The 15,689-nt window shown below is 41.6% G+C and overlaps 1 protein-coding gene across 6 annotated transcripts in view; it reads left to right on the top strand.

The window, feature by feature from the left end:
• Positions 1-279: 279 nt before the first annotated feature.
• Positions 280-15,689, top strand: part of ERICH2 (glutamate rich 2) — a 39,470-nt gene continuing 24,060 nt past the window's right edge. For all 6 annotated transcript variants that reach the window (XM_081241786.1, XM_081241789.1, XM_081241785.1 and 3 more), the window contains exon 1: positions 280-573. The gene's annotated coding sequence lies outside the window, so the exon portion shown is untranslated. The remainder of the gene's footprint in view (positions 574-15,689) is intronic.

Genomic DNA, 15,689 nt, shown 5'->3' with positions numbered 1-15,689 from the left:
TCCATTCTGCCCTTCTCAGAGTAACTGGTGCACATGCGGACTCTCAAGTGAGTGTGTCCGACGGTGTATGCAGTCAATTCTCTGCGCGGTAGGACTCCCAGCCGCCGATCTCTACTGGCCACGGGCCACTGGGGGCGTACCTTCCTAGACTCCCGGATCATGCTCCGCCCCCTCCCTGCCCCGCCCCTCAGCCCCGCCCCGCCCCTCAGCCCCGCCCCAGGCTCGCCCCGCCCCTTCCCCCTCGCCCCTACGCAGCTTCCTAGTCTCCCGGCGCGCGCAGTCTCGTCTCCATGGCGACGCGAAGTCTATGGCTCCTCGCTCCCAACACCAAGCCGACCAGGAGCTGGGCTAGCTTTCTGTGTCAACCCTTCAAAGCTGGTCGGCGTGAGAGGGCCACAGGCGAGTAAGAGGCACCGCATCGACCACGGTCGCCCTCTCCCCATCCCAGTGAGCAGCCTGACCCAGTCCTCACCTCGGACTCCCTCAAGCCCGGCGCCTGAGCCCGCAAACTTCTTTGCCTACTCCAGGTTCAGGCTCTGGCGCCCCAACGCAGCCGAGGCGGCGCGCGAGGAGGTAGGATCCGAGCGGCCGGAGGTGCAGCTCGTAATTGGCTTCCTCCTCTGGCTGCAGTCGGGCACTGAGGAAGGGATATTTGTGTCTGGGTGGGTGTGATAACTGGGCAGTTTTGACAGACGTGTCTACACCACCATTCTCTGACCTGCCGAGTCCCACGCGCCAACTCCTCCAACCCCCCCCCCAAAAAAAAAACAATGAAAATAGCCACGTTCCATCCAAGAGCTTCCGGCTATTTCCCTCTGTCCGCAGGCACCACCTCCCCCTTTTTTTTCTTACTTTTTTTTTTGAAACTTCTTAATGGCCAATAGGAGCGAGCACTCAGCTGGCTGTAGTTAACACGTCATTACTCCCTAGTCGACTTGCCATAAAAAGTTTCTGTGGAATTTGAACAAATCATTTAACCTCCCCGGGCCTTATTTTCATCTTCTGTAAAATGAGGGGCTTGGACAGCGGACCACTTCTAAGGTCTAGTCTCAGCCTTCTGTGAGATAACGAAATTGACTTGAGATTTCTAAAATCAAGATCCTGGGGTCTTTTGACTACCCAAACTACTCTACACAGTGCCCCTCTGGCACTTTAGTTAACACATAGCATCACTATAAATTTATCGTCTGACTTCCCAGAGGGCATAAGTTAATTGGAGGAATCTGTTATTACCCCCAAGAGACCCTGGAAGTTGCTTTTTAAAACTAAATCTGAAAAAGACACTGAAAATGTCTTTTGATTTGTTTCATTCTCCTAAAAACCAAGTACAATGATCACCGAGTCCACCTTGTTAATTTTTTTTTCTAGTTGAAGTTTTGTTTTTTTAAATCTCAGGAAAACAATAGCACACTGCTCTTTAAGTGTTAAGAGTTTACCTGAGCTGAATTCCAACACCTTTGTAGGATTCCACTGCACCACTCCAGAATTCCAGAGCTTCCTACCCCACCACCACACACATTCAGCACCACCATTTGAGCTCAGTCTTCAATGTTTTCTCCCCCTTCATTGCCCAAGCCAAGCCCAGTTGTGCACTTAGAACGGACTTCCTTAGTCAGAGTTCAGCTTCCGCACTGTCCTTGCTAGGCTGTAGGTAATAATAACAATAGTAATAGGAAGAGGAAGAGTTGGAGTGATTATCATTGTAGTAGGAGATAGGTGCTACTGTTATTTATTATTAGCTATTTATATTAACCCTCACAGTAACTCTGTAAGGCAGGTAGTATTGAAACCACTAGATGGCGTTTGGGGGGGCTCCAAGGAGCTCTGGTGCTTTGTCTCCACGAAGAAAGAATTAAGCGAGAGGCAGTGATAGATAAGAAGTGATTTATTAGAACAGAACGCCTGTGAGGCTTACAGGAGGGCAGGTGAGAGGGTGCTGTGCCCAGAACTAAGTGAGCTACAGTTTTATAATCAAAGGAAAAGTGGGGGAGGGGGAGCCCCCCCTTCTTCCTCGTTCTTGAGTAGACATTATGCTTCCATCATCAGTTCCTCCTCCACGTTGGGCGGGGGGGTTTTCTTATCCCTGCATGGTCAAACTGACTCTCATGGTGCAATGGAAATGAACAAAAAGGTGGTAACATATACTAAAATATGGGAAATCATCTCAAGTTTCAGTATAATGTCACCTTTTCCTTATATGTTTGTTTTTTATGCACGCAGAAGAGTGTTTCCTAAGAATCATTAACGTACTGAGCTCACTGGACAGGATGTGGGTCTCATTCCACTATTGTTTTATTGTTTTGGGGCTTGTCTCATGCTTCTGTTGCATGGTTTTGTTGTTAAGCAAACCTGCTTTCTTGAGTGTTCATTAACTTACAGGGGTCTCCCATACTTTTTTCTTTACTTGCAGTCCCCTAGGGGGATTAACTATTTAATTATCACTCTGTCCCTATCAGTATTTTTATCCTCATTTTACACTTTAGGAAAGTGAATCATAGAGGGATTAAGGAACTTGCTCAAGATCACACAATTTGCTGGGATTTGAACATAGGCAGTCAGACTCCAGAGTCTGAGCTCCTTGCACTATATTATGCTGTAAAGGAGATACATAAAATTTACAGATAGTCATTTTTAATTATGAATGTAACTGATAGATGATCACTGAAACCATTTTATACACATTTGAGACTATACAATGAAATATTGCCCTCTGCCTGTCCTATTATGTTTCCCCACTAAGCTCCTCTAGGATGGAGGATGGTGCTTAATCATCTGTCTCTCCTCACCACAATTTCAGGGCCTGAGCACGTAGCTGCCTACTTATTAAATCATTCTTTGCCTATTAGAATAAAAAGTAGCTTATAAAAACAAATAGCACAAAAGGATAAAATAATTGCACATGTGGGATGAAAAAAAATATCTTTCAGTATTATAAGAGAAACCTAAAATGAGAATTTTGTGAAATCTAAATTTTAAATATTGGTAACTCATTTTTTTTTTTTTTTTTTTTTTTTTGTGGTACACGGGCCTCTCACTGTTGTGACCTCTCCCGCTGCGGAGCACAGGCTCCGGATGTGCAGGCTCAATGACCATGGCTCACGGGCCCAGCTGCTCCGTGGCACGTGGGATCCTCCCGGACCGGGGCACGAACCCGTGTCCCCTGCATCGGCAGGCAGACTCTCAACCACTGCGCCACCAGGGAAGCCCGGTAACTCATTTTATAAATCGGTTTTCTGAAGCTTTATAGAATCCAAATAAAACCCATTTGGGGGCTTCCCTGGTGGCGCAGTGGTTGAGAGTCTGCCTGCTGATTCAGGGGACACGGGTTCGAGCCCTGGTCTGGGAAGATCCCACATGCTGCGGAGCGGTTAGGCCCATGAGCCATGGCTGCTGAGTCTGCGTGTCCGGAGCCTGTGCTCCGCAACGGGAGAGGCCACAACAGTGAGAGGCCCACGTACCGCAAAAAAAAAAACAAACAAAAAAAACACCTATTTGGCCCTATTGGGTGCTGGTTAGTGAACACTTACCTGAAGAGTGGGGATATGAGATGTTTTACATTCTTTTTTTGGTACCAAGTCCTTATAATCTGGTATGCATATCTCAAATTGAACTAATCATGTTTCAAGTGCTCAATTGCCACATATGGCGTGTGGCTACCATGTTGGACAGCAAAACTCTAGTTTAATGTGTTCTTTTCCCTTTGCTTTCTTGTTGCCTTCCTTCCTGTTCCATTCATTTAACAGATATTTATTGAGCACCAGTTTGTGTGACATGGAGTGGATTAGGTACTAGAGATTTTTTTTTTAATGGCTTGAATTTATCTGTTCTTTGTAGCCAAAAAAAACTAGCTGAACTAACTGATCCCTCTTCCCTGGGGTTTTGGTTTTTGAGAGAGGAAATTTTTCCTTAAAAGCTAGAGCCGTGTCACATAAAACTTAAGAATTGCTGGGAGCCATGTTTTGCATTACTTGAGGAAAATCTGTCTGCAATGAGAGAGAAGAATGAGACCCAGGTGGGGAGAAGCGGAGGTGAACAAGGGAAAGCCCCCACCTAAGCCCCGCCCCCACCTAAGCCCCACCCTCTCCTTGAACACAGCTGTAGCCACTGTGTCCTGACTTCCACGCAGCTTGGGTATTCAACTCATGGATTCTATGAGCCAGGGCTTACCGTTTTGTGCCTGAGCTACCTTGAGCATGGTTTCTGTAACTTGCAACCAAGAGTCCAGGCTCACACAGCTAAGAAGCTAAGAAGCAAGACCTTTCTTTTAGAAATGAGCCCATGATGACCCCCCACCCTGCTGTGACCTGAACCCCAAAGTACATTTTTATTTACATAATACACAGAATTTTTCAAACATATGTGATTACATATAATGCCTTTTCAAATCATTTTGTCATGTACATTTTTATACTTATCTAATATCTAAATACACTCATCTTCTGATTAATACTACCCATCTTTCTACGTAAGTCTTTCAGTACTTTTTTTCTTAAAATAAATCTATATCTGCTTTTCCATAGCTCTTTTCTTAGAATTATCCCCCCCAATTCTATGGGCCTTTTTTAAAAAAATTATAAGAGCATTCTAAAGCCAATTAAATTACTTTATATCATTCCAATGGTTTTATTCAATCAGGAATATCTGAGTACCTTTAAAGTGGTGTAGCACCCACACTCATGGGTAACAGCCAGTTTCTGCTCTCCAGAAACTTCTGGCCTGGTGATGCATGCATTCCACCTCTCTGTGCAAGGAAATGCACATATTGTATATGTGCATTTCCTTAACGGATTCTTTTCCTCTACCAGGATTCTATGCTTGGCCTTTTCTTATTCTACATAGGTCATGCCATCCATCCCCACTTTCTCACAGCTATCCCATATGTCATCTTTTCTCTTGAGTTCTAACTCTCTTTTCAATAGAACACTTGATTTCAGTTGACCTACAGGCACCTTCAACTCAGAATTTCCGAAAACAAACTCATCATCCCCCAGAGTGTGCTCCTCTTCTGGTCCTTATCCTGGTCATCCAAGCTGGAACCATCAAACTCTCTTGTTCTCCCTCACTTCTATGTCCACTGAGTCTCAGTTTCACCTCTCTTTTTGTTCCAAGTGTACCTTCCTGGCTTTGTGCATCATCATTTTTTCCTAGACTAGAGTTTGACAGACTTTTTCTGTAAAGGGCCAAATAATAAGTATTTTAGGCTTTGCAGGCCATACGGTCTTTGTCGAAACTTTTCAATCTGCCACTGTAGCTTGAAAGCTCCCATGACAGTGTACAAACAAATGAGCATGTCTGTGTTCCCATAAGTTTCATTTATAAAGGTAGGCAGAGAGTCATATTTGGCCCATAGTTGATAGTTTGCCAACCCCTGCTCTGGGCTGTTGTAATAGCCTCTTAACTGGTCTCTCCAATTCCCATTCTCTCTCAGGTCTACCCTGCACAGAATTTCTTTTCTAAGATAGATCTAATCATATGATTGTTATTCAGAGCCTGGTTTGCTTTCCATTGCCTACTGGTTAAAATATTTAGCACATGGCAATAACTTTAAAAATTTGATCCCACATACAAGAAGCAGGTAAAGGAAAAGAATCTATCAAGGAAATGCACATAAGCAATATGTAGACAGATGACTACAGAGTGGTGGAATGCCTTACACCAGGATAGGCTACACCTACTGCCATTCTCTAACACACGGCAGGAGTACTCTTCCCATCTACCGACTTGATCTTGACTTGGTTAAATAAATGCCACCTTCATTGTGAAGCCTGACTCAGTCTTGCCCCATTGCAGGTAGAATTGATCACTTCTCACTCTGTGCTCCCATGGTCTATGTTAATTCTAGTGTTGTAACTCTTATTACATGACAGCAGGTATGTTAGCTTTTGGTTTCAGGGAGTAGGAGCTGTATTAGTCAAGGTCTCTTGGTTTCAGATGACAAAACTCCAGCTTGTTTTGGCAAAAAGAGAAATCAGTTGGCCCGTGGGAAAGACAGAGGTTGATCTGGAAACAGGAACTCAAATACCATCAGGAATGTGTCTGTGTCTGTCTGTCTCTGCCCCACACACACACACTCCACCCCTCCTCCGTCCCTGTCCTTCTCTCTACCTCATCTCTTCATCTCTCATCTCTGATTCTTTTGTATATTCTGCTTCACTCAGGCCACTTTCTTCCTGAAACCTAGAACCATGGCAGTTGAAAGCTCTACTCTCATATTCTCTTACCTTTGTGACAGTTCCACTTGGAAAAGCCTCAGAAAAAGGTGTGGTGAACTTAGCTTGGATCACAGGCTCAATCCTTGGTTCAGTCACTGTGTTAGCTTATGAATTACCATGATGGGTCTGTGCTAGGACAGTACTGCTCTTGTGTTCAGGAGGGCTGGATCTGTCAACCACATAAGGGGGGATGAGCTATAGGCAGACAATACCTTATTCTAGGGATATTTGTAGAAATTACAATACATGGCAGAATATAGCAAACCCAGAGAATAGGCCTCAGAACTGGATTCTGGAACTTGAAGGTTGTTCAGGGACAGTTCTGTTGACTGGACTCTCTCCCTCTATCTTTCCAATTCTGCCTCCAATGCCTTCTCACTCTCCTTGGGTATCTCCAGTCCATGAGCTCAAAAAAGAAGGGATTTGACTGATCCTGTTTGGGCAGTATGGAAAATTACATTGGAGCCCCTAGAGGGAAGCATTTAGTATATTACTTTGAAGCTTGGTCTGTCCCATATATATAGGAAGTTAGTACTTTGTTTCCCCTATAAAATTCTGAGCTTCTCTTGTATCCCCAGATCTTATCACAGACATATCTGATACATAGTAGGTGCTCATCAAACGTTTGTTTTAAATAGACATTGAATACTACATGAAAGTTAGGAGTTACCTAACTGTGTTGTTCCTGTTACCACCCAGATTGTTGAAAGACATCAGGAGAGTCTGCCCATGTTCCAAAAGGCAGAGGGTGTATTTGGTAGAGAGTTGAAGTGCTGATTAAATGAATGTTGTGATGTTAACATTAACCATAATCAGTAGTTATGAATCTACAAGGTGTGCTTTTCTGGAAACCATGACTCCAATTTGAACAGGTACCACTAGGTGGAGAAGAGAATTGAAGTAGCACAAGGCCAACATAACAGCTCACATGCCTGTAAGAGGTGGATAAACAGATGGATACAAACGGTATTGCAAATTTTACATCGTATTTTTAAAATAGATAATACATTTATTTTATTTGAAGTTCAAGAGGTACAATGGACGTAAAGTAAAAAACTCCCTCGCTAGAGATAGTCCTGCAGCTATCTCTATTTCCTCCCCAGTCAACCAATATTATCAGTTTCTTTTATGAAAACATTTCCTTTCAGAGAGATTTTTTTGCTATTAATACTCATTTGAAAAATACATAGTTGTGCAATGGCCGTACCTTTTTCTGAGCAATTATCAGTCTCTGCTTTAGCTTTACCTGTGTTCTCAATTACTCTCCTTTTTCTCTGGAGTCAGTGATCTTTCTAAGCAAGTATCATTACTTTAGGGCTTATGTGATTAATTAATTAATTAAAAGTCCTTAGAGCTAGTTTGCTTGTTTCAATTGCAGTAAAGCCTCCTTTTTGTTTCCCTAAGCAATCTTAATCAGCCCCATAGGGCAACGTACCAGTTTTTCGTTTGGATAAAACATCAAGTTGTTTCTCCCATGTCCCTCCTATGTGCCGGGCACTGTGCTAAACTCTTTACCCAGATGATCCTATTTAATCCTTATAATGATCCAATGAAGTTGGCAGCATTGTGAGCCCTGATTTACAGAGGAACTGAGGCCTACAGAAATTAACTTACCCAAGCTTACATGGGAAGTGGCAGAACTGGGATGTGAACCCAGTGTCTTTACTCAAGAGCACAGCTCTTTTTTTTTTTAATTGAAATATAGTTGATTTACAATGTTGTTTTAGTTTCTGGTGTACAGCAAAGTGATTCAAATATATATATATGTGTGTGTGTGTATATATATGTATATGCACATACATACATATATGTATTCTTTTTCATATTCTTTTCCATTATGGCTTATTACAAGTTATTGAATGTAGTTCCCTATACTATAGAGTAGGATCTTATTGTTTTTCTATTTTATATATAGTAGTTTGTATCTGCTAATCCCAAACTCCTAATTTATTCCTTTCCCTACTTTCCCCTTTGATAACCATAAATTTGTTTTCTGTATCTGTGAGTCTGTTTCTGTTTTGTAAATGAGTTCATTTATATCATGTTTTTAGATTCCACATATAAGTGATATCATATGATGTTTGTCTTTCTCTGACTGACTTCACTTAGTATGATTATCTCTAGGTCCATCCATGTTGTTTCAAATGACATTATTTCGTTCTTTTTTATGGCTGAGTAATAGTATCCCATCATATATATGATGGAATATTATATATTTATGTTATATATACACATATTATATGTAAATATACATATATAATATATATATATATATATATATATATATATACCACATCTTCTTTATCCATTCATCTGTTGATGGACATTTAGGCTGTTTCCATGTCTTGGCTATTGTAAAGAGTGCTGCTATGAACATTGAGGTGCATATATGTTTTTTGAATTAGAGTTTTCTTTTTTTTTTTTTTTTTTTTTTTGCGGTACGCGGGCCTCTCACCGTTGTGGCCTCTCCCGTTGCGGAGCGCAGGCTCCGGACACGAAGGCCCAGCGGCCATGGCTCACGGATCCAGCCGCTCCGCGGCATGTGGGATCCTCCCGGACCAGGGCACGAACCTGTGTCCCCTGCATCGGCAGGCTGACTCTCAACCACTGCGCCACCAGGGAAGCCCCTGAATTAGAGTTTTCTTAAGGTATATGCCCAGGAGTGGGATTAGCTGGATCATATGGTAGTTTTTTGTTTTGTTTTGTTTTTTTGTTTTACATCTTTATTGGAGTATAATTGCTTTACAATGGTGTGTTAGTTTCTGCTTTATAACAAAGTGAATCAGTTATACATATACATATGTTCCCATATCTCTTCCCTCTTGCATCTCCCTCCCTCCCACCCTCCCTATCCCACCCCTCTAGGTGGTCACAAAGCACTGAGCTGATCTCCCTGTGCTATGCGGCTTCTTCCCACTAGCTATCTATTTTATGTTTGGTAGTGTATATATGTCCATACCACTCTTGCACTTTGTCACAGCTTACCCTTCCCCCTCCCCATATCCTCAGGTTCATTCTCTAGTAGGTCTGTGTCTTTATTCCTGTCTTACCCCTAGGTTCTTCATGACATTTTTTTTTCTTAAATTCCATATATATGTGTCAGCATACGGTATTGTCTTTCTCTTTCTGACTTACTTCACTCTGTATGACAGACTCTAGGTCCATCCACCTCATTACAAATAGCTCAATTTCCTTTCTTTTTATGGCTGAGTAATATTCCATTGTATATATGTGCCACATCTTCTTTATCCATTCATCTGATGATGGACACTTAGGTTGTTTCCATCTCCTGGCTATTGTAAATAGAGCTGCAATGAATATTTTGGTACATGACTCTTTTTGAATTATGGTTTTCTCAGGGTATATGCCCAGTAGTGGGATTGCTGGGTAATATGGTAGTTCTATTTGTAGTTTTTTAAGGAACCTCCATACTGTTCTCCATAGTGGCTGTACCAATTCACATTCCCACCAGCAGTGCAAGCATGTTCCCTTTTCTCCACACCCTCTCCAGCATTTATTGTTTCTAGATTTTTTGATGATGGCCATTCTGACTGGTGTGAGATGATATCTCATTGTAGTTTTGATTTGCATTTCTCTAATGATTAATGATGTTGAGCATTCTTTCATGTGTTTGTTGGCAGTCTGTATATCTTCTTTGGAGAAATGTCTATTTAGGTCTTCGGCCCATTTTTGGATTGGGTTGTTTGTTTTTTTTGCTATTGAGCTGCATGAGCTGCTTGTAAATTTTGGAGATTAATCCTTTGTCAGTTGCTTCATTTGAAAATATTTTCTCCCATTCTGAGGGTTGTCTTTTGGTCTTGTTTATGGTTTCCTTTGCTGTGCAAAAGCTTTGAAGTTTCATTAGGTCCCATTTGTTTATTTTTGGGTTTATTTCCATTTCTCTAGGAGGTGGGTCAAAAAAGATCTTGCTGTGATTTATGTCATAGAGTGTTCTGCCTATGTTTTCCTCTAAGAGTTTGATAGTTTCTGGCCTTACATTTAGGTCTTTAATCCATTTTGAGCTTATTTTTGTGTATGGTGTTAGGGAGTGATCTAATCTCATACTTTTACATGTACCTATCCAGTTTTCTCAGCAGCACTTATTGAAGAGGCTGTCCTTTCCGCACTGTATATTCCTGCCTTCTTTATCAAAGATAAGGTGACCATATGTGTATGGGTTTATCTCTGGGCTTTCTATCCTGTTCCCTGATCTATTTTTCTGTTTTTGTGCCAGTACCATACTGTCTTGATTACTGTAGCTTTGTAGTATAGTCTGAAGTCAGGGAGCCTGATTCCTCCAGCTCCATCTTTCGTTCTCAAGATTGCTTTGGCTATTCGGAGTCTTTTGTGTTTCCATACAAATTGTGAAATTTTTGGTTCTAGTTCTGTGAAAAATGCCAGTGGTAGTTTGATAGGGATTGCACTGAATCTGTAGATTGCTTTGGGTAGTAGAGTCATTTTCACAATGTTGATTCTTCCAATCCAAGAACATGGTATATCTCTCCATCTATTTGTATCATCCTTAATTTCTTTCATCAGTGTCTTATAATTTTCTGCATACAGGTCTTTTGTCTCCTTAGGTAGGTTTATTCCTAGATATTTTATTCTTTTTGTTGCAGTGGTAAATGGGAGTGTTTTCTTGATTTCACTTTCAGATTTTTCATCATTAGTGTATAGGAATGCCAGAGATTTCTGTGCAATAATTTTGTATCCCGCTACTTTACCAAATTCATTGATTAGCTATAGTTTTCTGGTAGCATCTTTAGGATTCTCTATGTATAGTATCATGTCATCTGCAAACAGTGACAGCTTTACTTCTCCTTTTCCAATTTGGATTCCTTTTATTTCCTTTTCTTCTCTGATTGCTGTGGCTATAAAACTTCCAAAACTATGTTGAATAAGAGTGGTGAGAGTGGGCACCTTGTCTTGTTCCTGATCTTAGTGGAAAGGCTTTCAGTTTTTCACCATTGAGGACGATGTTGGCTGTGGGTTTGTCATATATGGCCTTTATTATGTTGAGGAAAGTTCCCTCTATGCCTGCTTTCTGGAGGGATTTTATCATAAATGGGTGTTGAATATTGTCAAAAGCTTTCTCTGCATCTATTGAGATGACCATATGGTTTTTCTACTTCAATTTGTTAATATGGTGTATCACATTCATTGATTTGCGTATATTGAAGAATCCTTGCATTCCTGGAATAAACCCCACTTGATCATGGTGTATGATCCTCTTAATGTGCTATTGGATTCTGTTTGCTAGTATTTTGTTAAGGATTTTTGCATCTATGTTCATCAGTGATATTGGCCTGTAGTTTTCTCTCTTTGTGACATCCTTGTCTGGTTTTGGTATCAGGGTGATGGTGGCCTCGTAGAATGAGTTTGGGAGTGTTCCTCCCTCTGCTATATTTTGGAAGAGTTTGAGAAGGATAGGTGTTAGCTCTTCTCTAAATGTTTGATAGAATTCACCTGTGAAGCCATCTGGTCCTGGGCTTTTGTTTGTTGGAAGATTTTTAATCACAGTTTCAATTTCAGTGCTTGTGATTGGTCTGTTCATATTTTCTATTTCTTCCTGATTCAGTCTTGGCAGGTTGTGCATTTCTAAGAATTTGTCCATTTCTTCCAGGTTGTCCATTTTATTGGCATAGAGTTGCTTGTAGTAATCTCTCATGATCTTTTGTATTTCTGCAGTGTCAGTTGTTACTTCTCCTTTTTCATTTCTAATTCTATTGATTTGAATCTTCTCCCTTTTTTCTTGATGAGCATGGCTAATGGTTTATCAATTTTGTTTATCTTCTCAAAGAACCAGCTTTTAGTTTTATTGATCTTTGCTATCGTTTCCTTCATTTCTTTTTCATTTATTTCTGATCTGATCTTTATGATTTCTTTCCTTCTGCTAACTTTTGGGTTTTTTTGTTCTTCTTTCTCTAATTGCTTTAGATGCAAGGTTGTTTATTCGAGATGTTTCCTGTTTCTTAAAGTAGGATTGTATTGCTATAAACTTCCCTCTTAGAACTGCTTTTGCTGCATCCCATAGGTTTTGGGTCGTCGTGTCTCCATTGTCATATGTTTCTAGGTATTTTTTTGATTTCCTCTTTGATTTCTTCAGTGATCACTTCGTTATTAAGTAGTGTATTGATTAGCCTCCATGTGTTTGTAATTTTTACAGGTCTTTTCATGTAATTGATATCTAGTCATAGCGTTGTGGTTGGAAAAGATACTTGATACAATTTCAATTTTCTTAATTTTATCAAGGCTTGATTTATGACCCAAGATATGATCTATCCTGGAGAATGTTCCATGAGCACTTGACAAAAATGTGTATTCTGTTGTTTTTGGATGGAATGTCCTATAAATATCAATTAAGTCCATCTTGTTTAATGTTTCATTTAAAGCTTGTGTTTCCTTATTTATTTTCATTTTGGATGATCTGTCCATTGGTGAAAGTGGGGTGTTAAAGTCCCCTACTGTGAATGTGTTACTGTCAATTTCCCCTTTTATGGCTGTTAGCATTTGCCTTATGTACTGAGGTGCTCGTATGTTAGGTGCATAAATATTTACAATTGTTATATCTTCTTCTTGGATCGATCCCTTGATCATTATGTAGTGTCCTTCTTTGTCTCTTCTAATAGTCTTTATTTTAAAGTCTATTTTGTCTGATATGAGAATTGCTACTCCAGCTTTCTTTTGGTTTCCATTTGCGTGGAATATCTTTTTCCATACCCTTAGTTTCAGTCTGTATGTGTCTCTAGGTCTGAAGTGGGTCTCTTGTAGACAGCATATATATGGGTCTTGTTTTTGTCTCCATTCAGCCAACCTGTGTCTTTTGGTGGGAGCATTTAGCCCATTTCCATTTAAGGTAATTATCGATATGTATGTTCCTATTCCCATTTTCTTAATTGTTTTGGGTTCGTTATTGTAGGTCTTTTCCTTCTCTTGTGTTTCTTGCCTAGAGAAGTTCCTTTAGCATTTGTTGTAAAGCTGGTTTGGTGGTGCTGAACTCTCTCAGCTTTTGCTTGTCTGTAAACGTTTTAATTTCTCCATCAAATCTGAATGAGATCCTTGCTGGGTAGAGTAATCTTGGTTGCAGGTTTTTCTCCTTCATCACTTTAAATATGTCCTGCCAGTCCCTTCTGGCTTGCAGAGTTTCTGCTGAAAGATCAGCTGTTAACCTTATGGGGATTCCCTTGTGTGTTATTTGTTGTTTTTCCCTTGCTGCTTTTAATATGTTTTGTTTCTATTTAATTTTTGACAGTTTGATTAATATGTGTCTTGGCGTGTTTCTCCTTGGATTTATCCTGTATGCGGCCCTCTGTGCTTCCTGGACTTGATTAACTATTTTCTTTCCCATATTAGGGAAGTTTTCAACTATAATCTCTTCAAATATTTTCTCATTCCCTTTCTTTTTCTCTTCTTCTTCTGGAACCCCTCTAATTTGAATGTTGGTGCATTTAATGTTGTCCCAGAGGTCTCTGAGACTGTCCTCAGTTCTTTTCATTCTTTGTTCTTTTTTCTGCTCTGCAGTAGTTATTTCCGCTATTTTATCTTCCAGGTCACTTATCTGTTTTTCTGCCTCAGTTATTCTGCTATTGATCCCTTCTAGAGTATTTTTAATTTCATTTATTGTGTTGTTCATCATTGCGTGTTTCATCTTTAGTTCTTCTAGGTCCTTGTTAAATGTTTCTTGCATTTTCTCTATTCTATTTCCAAGATTTTGGATCATCTTAACTATCATTATTCTGAATTCTTTTTCAGGTAGACCGCTTATTTCCTCTTCATTTTTTAGGTCTGGTGGGTTTTTATCTTGCTCCTTCATGTGCTGTGTGTTTTTCTGTCTTCTCATTTTGCTTATCTTACTGTGTTTGGGGTCTCCTTTTTGCAGGCTGCAGGTTTGTGGTTCCCGTTGTTTTTGGTGTCTGTCCCCAGTGGCTAAAGTTGGTTCAGTGGGTTGTGTAGTCTTCCTGGTGGAGCGGACTAGTGCCTGTGTTCTGGTGAATGAGGCTGGATCTTGTCTTTCTGGTGGGCAGGTCCACGTCTGGTGTGTGTTTTGGGGTGTCTGTGGACTTATTATGATTTTAGGCAGCCTCTCTGCTAATGGGTGGGGTTGTGTTCTTGTCTTGCTAGTTGTTTGGCATAGGGTGTCCAGCACTGTAGCTTGCTGGTCGTTGAGTGAAGCTGGGTGTTGGTGTTGAGATGGAGATCTCTGGGAGATTTTTGCCGTTTGATATTATGTGGAGCTGGGAGGTCTCTTGTGGACCAGTGTCCTGAAGTTGGCTGTCCCACCTCAGAGTCACAGCCCTCATGCCTGGCTGCAGCACCAAGAGCCTGTCATCCACATGGTTCAGAATAAAAGGGAGAAAAAGTAGAAAGACAGAAAGAAAGAAAGAAAGAAAGAAAGAAAGAAAGAAAGAAAGGAAGGAAGGAAGGAAGGAAGGAAGAAGGGATAAAATAAAATAAATAAGGTAAAATAAAATAAAGTTATTAAAGTAAAAAAATAATTATTAAGAAAAAAAATTTTTTTAAGTAAAAAAGGAAAAAGGAACGGATAGAACACTAGGACAAATGGTGAAAGCAAAGCTGTGCAGACAAAATCTCACACAGAAGCATACACATACACACTCACAAAAAGAGGAAAAGGGGAAAAAATAGTAAATCTTGCTCTCCAAGTCCATCTCCTCAATTTGGGATGATTCGTTGTCTATTCAGGTATTCCACAGATGCAGGGTACATCAAGTTGGTTGTGGAGATTTAATCCGCTGCTCCTGAGGCTGCTGGGAGAGATTTCCCTTTCTGTTCTTTGTTCACACAGCTCCCGGGGTTCAGCTTTGGATTTGGCCCCGCCTCTGCGTGTAGGTCGCCAGAGGGCGTCTGTTCTTCGCTCAGACAGGACGGGGTTAAAGGAGCCGCTGATTCGGGGGCTCTGGCTCACTCAGGCCGGGGGGAGGGAGGGGCACGATGCAGGGCGAGCCTGCGGCGGCAGAGGCCGGCGTGACGTTGCACCAGCCTGAGGCGCGCCATGCGTTCTCCCGGGGAAGTTGTCCTTGGATCCCAGGACCCTGGCCGTGGCGGGCTGCACAGGCTCCCCGGAAGGGAGGTGTGGATAGTGACCTGTGCTTGCACACAGGCTTCTTGGTGGCGGCAGCAGCAGCCTTAGCATCTCATTCCCGTCTCTGGGGTCCGCGCTTTTAGCTGCGGCTCACGCCCGTCTCTGGAGCTCCTTTAAGCAGCGCTCTTAATCCCCTCTCCTCGCGCACCAGGAAACAAAGAGGGAAGAAAAAGTCTCTTGCCTCTTAGGCAGTTCCAGACTTTTTCCCGGACTCCCTCCCGGCTAGCTGTGGCGCACTAGCCCCCTTCAGGCTGTGTTGACGCTGCCAACCCCAGTCCTCTCCCTGCGATCCGACCTCCGAAGCCTCATGCTCATGGCGCAAGCCTCAGCTCCCAGCCCCGCCCGCCCTGGCGGGTGAGCACACAAGCCTCTTG

The sequence above is a fragment of the Mesoplodon bidens genome (assembly GCF_964165515.1).
Source record: "Mesoplodon bidens genome assembly, chromosome: 8".
NCBI lineage: Eukaryota > Metazoa > Chordata > Mammalia > Artiodactyla > Ziphiidae > Mesoplodon > Mesoplodon bidens.
Note: the sequence above shows the minus strand (reverse complement) of the source record. Positions and strands in the feature narration are given on the sequence as shown.